Raw genomic sequence first — 8,757 nt, forward strand, 5'->3', positions numbered from 1 at the left:
CAGGTAAGCACTCAGCTGCTTGTGCCAAGGTTGGCACCAGTCCAGCAGCCATCTTGGAAGCATGGTCTGGCCATCTCCTTGCTGCCCAAACCAGTCATTGAAAACCCTGGGGAGCGCAGGTATGCTCCTGAGGGGGTGGCCATGCGTTGGAGGGAGTTAGGTGGCAAGCAGTGGCGGGGCCTAAGGAGGTGATGCAAGGGGGACGGGAGACCTGGGAGGGGCAGAGGAAAGCAGGGGCTTTGTCCCTGCTTCCAGGTCACCCAGGGAGGTGGAACAGGCAAGAAGTCTCCAGGATTGTAGCAGGTTGTGTCCCGTTTCCAGAATCCCCTCAAGTGGAGCGTGCAACAGCCCTGACGTTTCATGCCAAAGGTGGGGTTCCTACTGGTTCAATGAGTTTGCAACAGATTGTGGAGGGAGGGAGGGTGGGAGCCAGGCAGGCAGGCAGGGGCGGCCTCAGCAGGAGGAGAGGCAAGGGCAAGGTTGTTGGAGTTTGTTTTATGCTATGTTATCAAGGCTAATCATCTGACGCTTTAAGCCTTTATGACTTGATTAGTGGCATCAGCACTTGAAAGGGTTGGTGTGGGGCTGCTGTGAATGGGGTGCAGGGAGAGTAATTAGCCTGCAGTTGTGAAATGCCCGGGTGGTTTCTACTTACCGGTGGCTCTCAGTGGCCTTCCCAGAGCTCTGTCTGCGCTGAAGGGACATGGAAAACGGTGGGTAGCAAACAGAACAATAATTTGAGTGCTCAGCCTTAAACCCCAGCCAGCCCTCCGTCTATCATCTGCCTGTGACTAATGCCCTGATGCTGCTGCCCCACTTAGATGCTTAGAAGGAACCTCACTATCACCTAGTCCTTGGCTGCTCACCGTGCGGTGCCCGGACCAACAGTATCCAGCACCACGGCTCAGAAAGAAGCACACACCTGGGGCCTGACCTGAAGCTTCAGAAGCAGAACCCCGTGTTTTTAGTGAGATCCCCAGGGGATTTGGGTGGGTGCCTCCCTCCACTGTGCCCACCCCCACCTGCTCCGAGATCAGAGGTTTGTTGACTGTATGGTTTTCATCATCTAGTGCAATAAATGATTGACACCTTAGCCCCTCGGTCTGGGTCCCGGCTGCTGTCTATCTTTGGAGCCTAGAATTGTGAGTGTGTGTGTCCTGTGTCACTTGTGGCAACAGGCTGGGTTGTGGTTAACAGTTCACGCCCCCCCTCTTCCCCCCACTCACTGAGTTCTTGGCACAGCTTGTCATTTCTTTGAATGTAAGTCTGGCATCAGAGACTGTGGGGGTTGTGATCAAATCATCACTTTCTTCCTGTCCCACCCACCTGTGCAGAAGCCCATAGTGGCTTCCATGACCTGCTGTGTCATGTCCACACCTCTGATTGGGGTTTCCAGGGCTCACGTGGCCCAGCCGGAGCAGCCTCCGTCCGTGGCCGGCAGTTACAGGGTCCACCGTGAGCCCACTGGGCTTGGGCCTGCCCTGCCCCAGTCCTTGGTTCCATTGGCTTCCCGCTGGCTGGGCCTTTCCTGGCCACCCACTGGTCTCAGTTCTCTGCCCTTCCCTCCCGGTCCGTTCTCTGCTGTGCTCCTTAGTACCGGCGACATTCAGGACCGTCCCGGGGCCGACGCTTTTATTTCTTGTCACTTTCTAAACAATAAATTAGGTGGTGGTGGGGTTACATTTCAGATCATCGACTGGATTGAACAGTTTAAACTGCTAACCAACCACCGCCACCCCACCCCACCCCAAGTCTTACCCCTCGCTGGCTCCCTGACTGCTCTTCTTCCATTCCACCCAAGTGAACACCCATGAACAGTCTAGCCTATTGAGTCATCTCCTCTGCCCCCACCCCCCGCCCCCACTTATCGGTCTCCAAATCTGCCTCCCTGGGTCTGAAAGGCTTTGAGATTTGCTTTTAGAGAGCAGGATCCTCACGTGGCCCGTAAGATTTCCAGTGGTCGATTTTTCCCAGTCTCCCAACAGTGGAGCATCATACCTATGGTCCAAGGTGGCTTTGAGTAGACTTCAACCTGCAACCTTTCAGCTAGCAGCTTACACGGTGGACACCTTGTGGGGGGCGGGGGACGGGGACTCCTTTAGCCTTGAATAATTAAAGAGAGCATCAGAATCACCTCTCCCTTCCATATCCGAACCCAGCTGGTTTCAGGACTCCCATGGGCCAGCTCAATGGCAACTTGCACTATTTCTTCTATGGCAATACGTCTATTAAAGTTGAATTCTCTTCTCCGATCTGGCAGATGCCTGGGGTATAATGCTGAGGTTTCTTGATGTTTGTTGTTGGTCAGGAAGCAGGAGGGTTGGGATGAGCACAGTGGGGTGACAGCTGGGTCCAGCATGGAGGAATAGCGGGTTGGAACTCTGAGCCCATAAGAGATAGGAGGTAAGGCCACTGGGGAGGCGAGAACGATACGGGCCATTTGATGACAGGTGTGTTAGTCTGGGTAGACTAGAGAAACAAATTCATAGACGTTCCTATGTGTATAAGAAGGAGCTTTATATACAAGAGCGGTTGACTATTGAGAAAACGTTCCAGCCCAGTCCAGTTCAAGTCCATAAGTCCGATATTAGCCCTTATGTCCGGTGCCAATCTATAAGTGTCTCTTCAGACTCATGAAACACATGCAATGACGCAGAATGCAGGAAGATCACAGGCCAGTGGGTGGAAAGTCATGTGGATCCAGTGGTGGTATAAGCATCTTAGCGCTGGTGTGGGCCTCCACGTGGCTGCTCCAGCTCAGGGCATTTGTGTAGCTCCATGTGTCTTGTCAGCTGTAATGTCTCCCAGAGAGTCTGCATGTCCTGCCTCCGGTGAGCTATTTATCTCCTTAGTGGCTCTAAATGAGGTCATCAAGCTGCGACCTCATTGACGGGCTAAATTCCACCCCTTGACTCTTAATCCTCTCAAATTGACAACAGATTGTGTAACTACCACAACAAGAAAGGAAGGGAGTCTCAACTCTCTTGCCTGACAACACTGGGCATGGGTGTTGTGAAGCAATGCTGGAACACACTCAGTGGGTCAAGTAAGTCTGGATTCTGTAGCAATTTGAAATTTTGTTCCACATCTCCCCCCTTTTGATCAGGACTCATCAATTGACTCCTCGAGCGTAATGTTCAGTAATGGTAGCACTCCAGTCCCTTCCCTCTGATTCCTGGAGTCCCTCCTCCGCTGCTCCCGATGGCCAGAAAAGATACATCTTGAACAGACATCTCAAGCTTGTAACACCCCAGGCATCACTTTTCAAACCTGGGATGGGACAGTAACTCTTAAAAACATGGTATTAGGCTAATTGACTAGACAGCCCCACAAAGTCATGACCTTCAAATCTTCCAGCCAATAGACTAAATCCCATGGGGCATTTGGATCAGCTGGGCTTACAAAAAGTTTCTGGTAGCTGTTGTTGTAAAATTTTATATTCCACAGTATTTGCCATTTCACTACCCCCCTCAAGGGACATGTCTGGTGTAGAACTTAGTGATGCCAATTAAACTCATTAGATTGTGCAACCATTACCCTTAATAGATGCCATTTCCCCCATCACCATAAACATAAACCCACTACTCCCCAGAGAAGAATCCCCTCTCTGGAACCTCCCTGTCCAGCCCTGCCCAGGTAACCAATGGTGGACATTAGGGCCGGCTCCACTGTTTCATTGTCCTGCTGTTTCCTTGCAGCGAACAAACTCTAATCGGTTGCAAACCCTTCTGTTTTCTCTTCATGTGGATCTGGTGGGAGGGGGGAACAAAAAAGAGGCCTTAAGGAGGGGTGAGGAGGAGGAGTGTAGAAGTTAGGAGGGGCCCAGAGATTTGGACGTTGTCCTGGTAAGGTGGGGGCTGTATTTATTTCTTACAGGGATTCTGGAAGGTCCCCCCCCCATGCTTAGAAATGGTTTATGTGATAGGAGAGCATGTATTCTTTAACAATAAAAGCAAGTGAGCACACACCAGAGAGGATACAATGGGAAAAAAACAAACTATAACAAAGAAGAAATGGGGACGTTTTCAGAGAACTGTCCCTTAAAATAGTCCTAAAACCGATGGGTTCATGGGTAATTGTTTTTCCTTTCCATCTACTGAAGCTTCTCGAGATTCTAACGCTAGTTTAATTGTTCTGGAGCAAAGAAATTATTTCACGGAGTGAAAGTAATAAAATATGACACAAGAGCAGGCCCTGAAAGCCTGCTGGTTCTGAGCTGATTCTGACGCATGGGGAGGAACTGCACCCAGGGCTTGGGAGGCTGTCAATCTTTGGGAGTAGACAGCCTCATCTTTCTCCCCAAAGAACGACACAGAACTGCAACAATTGCCTTAGTTTGAATCTGAATCCCAAATCCTAATAACTTGATCCCCCCCCACCCCACCCCCCTGCAATCCAGCAGCCCACTGAGAGAACTCGCCTGTCACGAGGGATCAGGAATGCAAGTGCAGGTTAATGTGAGGATTGCCCATCTCACAGTTGACTCTTTTCCAAAGAATCTAAGGAGACAATCGGATGCTGAAATCAGGCTCGGGATAAAATGAAACACCCGCTTCAGAGACAAAAGTCGTTCAACATGGGACGAAGAGCCAGACACTCCCCGACAAACGCTTCTTCGGCAAGCCAGAGGCCAGCATGTGGCTTGCTGCTGAAGGGGCAAGCCCTAGATGAATTCTTCACTAAAATCACGATTGAGTGTCATAATTACATAACCTGATTTGGAGACTCCAACCGGCACTGTTAGATAAGAGGAGGGGGAGGGAGAGTTCTAAAAACTAAAGACAAACAACAGGAGGATTCACTAAGATAATTGGGTACACAATACACAGAAATTAGTCGTTTTCCCTTGGAAATAACATTCAGCTAGAAACATGATCGAGCTGGCGGGGGTGGGGGTGGGGATCCCCCTTATGTAAGCAATGAGAGAGAAAATACCTAGTTAAAAACTTGAACGTTATATTTCTATCTAACGTCAATGCTCCAAAGACATGAGTGATTTAAATAGGAAGAAAACCAAACCGTGTGTAGGAAATGTCCGTGTGCTACAAATGTCAACTCTCCTCGTGCATATGTGTTCAGTGGGATGGCAGGGAGAATGGCTTTGGGGCTGGAAAAATGGGTTGTAAGTCTACATGGGAAGGTTCGCGTGCATGAGAAATAAGAAAATGGAAATGAGCATTTGAAAAGCTGCAGTAATTAAGATGATTGATTACAACGTGGTTCCTTTTTAACCTTGGAGTTCCTGAGTGGGCACAGTTAAGTGCTCAACTACTGCCAGAAAAACTGGCCTTTCGAACCTACCAGAGGTGTCTAGGAAGAGAGGCGTGGTGATCTGAGGCTGAAAGGTCGCGGCCTGGAAGCCCCTGTTAACAACCACAAACAGACTGACCGAGTGTTGGGAAAGAATACAGAGCCTCAAAATAGGGGTGTGCGTGTGCTCACTGATGGCATAGTGGGTAATGTGTTGGGCTACTAACTGCAAGGTCAGCAGTTCAAAACTACCTCCAGAGAAAGAGGAAGCTTTCTACTCCTGGAAAGAGTTACCATCTAAGTTGCTATGAATTTGACCTTGCTAGCTGCTATGAATATGACCTTTCTAACTGCTATGAATATGACCTTGCTAGCTGCAAGGTCAGCAGTTCAAAACCTCCTTGGGAGAAAGAGGAAGCGCTCTACTCCTGCAAAGAGTTACCATCTAGGTTGCTATGAGTCAGAAATAACTCTGGCAGTGTGGTTGTGTATGTGTGCATGAGAGAAGTAGAGAGAGAGAGAGAGAGATTATAATAAAGGCAGCATTTCAGATTTAAAGGGAGAGATAAATTCTAAGTATTTTCCTACTAAATAGTTAGTTGTCTGGTGGGGAAAATCCGCAGGATCCTTACTTCATGCCTTAGACTAAAGTAAGTCCATCAAAAATAGATCAAAGATTTAAATAAGAAATGCAACTATAAAGGCATTATGAGAATGTTTCTACTTTCTAAGACTTTTCTGGTGACACAAACCCCAGAGCCCAAAACACAATAAAATAAAAGATTGATAAATTTGACAGCACAAAAATGAAAACTTCTGCATGAATGAAACGCCGTAAAGTCAAAAGAGAGATGGGAACCAGGGAGATGAAATATGTGCAGCTTGGTTGTGCATTGAACTGCATCTCTCTGCCTCCCCCCCAAATCCCTGCGGTGAATACTAACCCCTCGACCTGGGGTGCTAATTCCATTCGGTAATGGGTTGTCTTCGTAGAGTGTTGGTGTAGAGTGTGTCTTAAGTCAATCTCTTTAGAGATGAAACGAAGCAAGGAGAAACTCAAAGACGAGGACCTTCCTGCAGCTCGCACCCTGGATTGGGACATGTCTAGCCCCCTCAACTGTGAGAAAATAACTGTTCAGTTTGCTAAAGTCACCCATGTCTAGGGCCTCTGTGATGGCCGCTGTAGACCACAAAGACAAACTTGAATGATTAAAGGAAGGACCCGTTTTTCTGGATAGACAAAGAGCTCTTTCCCAAGCCCAAGCCCACTGCCATCTAGCTGAGTCTGATCCATAGCGACCCATCTCGGGTTTAAATCTTCATGGGAGCAGATTGCCTCCTGATCTTCCTCCCACAGCGGGGTGGTTTGGAACAGCCGGCTGGCCCGCCTTGTAGGTAGCAGTCCGATGCTTACCCAACACCCGTCCCCCTCGAACCCCCGGGCTCATTAGAAACCAATTGAAGAAAGGATCCTTAGCTTAATTGAGAAACGAGCAAAGGACAGGAGCAGATAATTCTCAGGAAAAGCAGTGTCCGTGTGCTGCAACCTCTTGATACTAAAGAAAATCAAAGCTGCAGTCAGATGCCGGTCTTAACCTGGCCGGCAGAAGCGATCAAAACGCTGCTCATCCACTGGGCGGGGGAGGATGCAAGAGATGGTGCCTGCGACATTTCTGGTGAGAGTCAAGGGTACAGTGGCTTTGGCGGGCCAATCTGGGATATGGATCTGAAATAAAATCCAAATGCCCGTATCCTCAGGCCCACTGGTTCCTTCCTCTCCCTGCTGTCTCCCTAGAGAACAGCTTGCCCGTGTGTGCAAGGAGACTTAAAGACACAGGGAGAAGTAACGTTTCCGGGACGTGTTTGTAAACCGTGAGCCATCGGGGATGATGCGCACGACCCCCTCAGCAGCCATCGTGTGTACTCTTCAGCCCTTCCATGACACGGCAGGAAAATGCCCGCGGACGGGAAAGTAACCGAGGGTGCGGGGTGTTTGGCGCACACGTCTCGCCGGTGGGATTTTTGTTTCGGTTTTGCAGTGTCATGTGCAAGTGTGAACTGGGTCACGGCAGCAAGGGCCTTTCTTACCCGTGGGATTTGGCGGCCAGAGCAGTTGAGAAGAATCTATTCGATTCACACCTTGCAATAAGACCGATCTCAGAAGCATCGTGTGGCGCGGAGCAAAGCCAGCTGCAGTGACTCCAACATGGGACACCAGCTTTGAAACAAGCAGACTTGCAAAACCGTAGCGTTTTTCTGTTGCTCTTTTGGCAGCATCATGTCACCATATAAGAAGACTCAGCAAGAGGCGTACCCTGCTCACATCAAAGGCGCTTTCTGGGGAGTGGCGGGGCATCGAGAGGTGCCCGGCTTTACCTTGTGTGCCCTTTGTGAAAAAGGAGGCATGGCTGTCTCACTGGGGAATTTAAGCGATGGCGTTGACCCATCACGGAAAAACTCCCCCAGGAAACTTTTAAGTTCAGGTACCATTCGCCCCCGCCGGGGTGTTTTTGAACTTTGTCTAATTCATCTTTCATCACTGATGGATTTTAAGTGCTTTTCTGTTTTATCTTCATTTGGGCATTTTAGAAATGTATAACTATCACTCAGTCAACTTTTCTCTTTTCTTTTTTAAAAACAAATCATTTTATTGGGGGCTCGTACAACTCTTCTCACAATCCACATGCTATGCACATCCATTGTGTCCAGCACTTTCAACGTCGCTGTTCAGCTGTTCGTTTAGTGAGTCTGGACGTGAAACCCCCTCAAACCTTGTAGCAGTGGCTCATTCGTTGTTTCTTTGCTACTTTTTGAAATTAATTGGGCCCATGGTTTGTACCTTTCATTCATCCCCCCCCCCCAAAAAAAGAGAAAACTTTGGGGTTTCTTTCTCTTTCCTGTGATTTGCTCACATATAATTTGTTAATTTTATTTTCACTTTTCCTTTATCCTCCGTTTCACACATCCCCACCCTGAATTTTTGTCAGCACAGAACGGTGAAGCCCCTTGGCACCGAGCTGGTTAGGGCTGCCTCTGTAGGGAAGCAGACTGCCACACCTCCCGCTGGTAGAGTCGAACAGCTGACCTTTTGATTATCAGCCCAGGGCTTCACCACTGGGCGCCCAAAGCTTCCACAAGAAAAGCAGCACTTCCCAAGTGGTAAACCCCAGGTGTCTGAAGCCTTGTTGAAAATGCAGGTTCTGATCGAACCCACCCCTAGTGAGGTCCCAGAGCCTGCCTTTGTCAGCTAATTTTGGGGTGAATCTCCGAGATGCTGGGGTGCAGAGGGCAGGACTTGTTCCTTCAATGGCCTTTGGGCCCTGGGCTCCCCATTGTGGCCCTCGATGCTTTCCAATCGGCCAGGCTCAGCGTCAGTCTAGTAGTTCTGTTGAAACCGTCATTACCATGGCAACACACAGCCTCCACTGAAAGATGGGTCCTGGTTGCCCATGAGGGGCCTTAGCCCGGCTTTGAACCTCAGTCTCCAGCATTCACCGGAGGCCAGCA

This window comes from Echinops telfairi, unplaced genomic scaffold (assembly GCF_000313985.2).
Source record: "Echinops telfairi isolate 266 unplaced genomic scaffold, ASM31398v2 ScPeMD7_3533;HRSCAF=4204_1, whole genome shotgun sequence".
NCBI classification, from domain to species: Eukaryota; Metazoa; Chordata; class Mammalia; order Afrosoricida; family Tenrecidae; genus Echinops; species Echinops telfairi.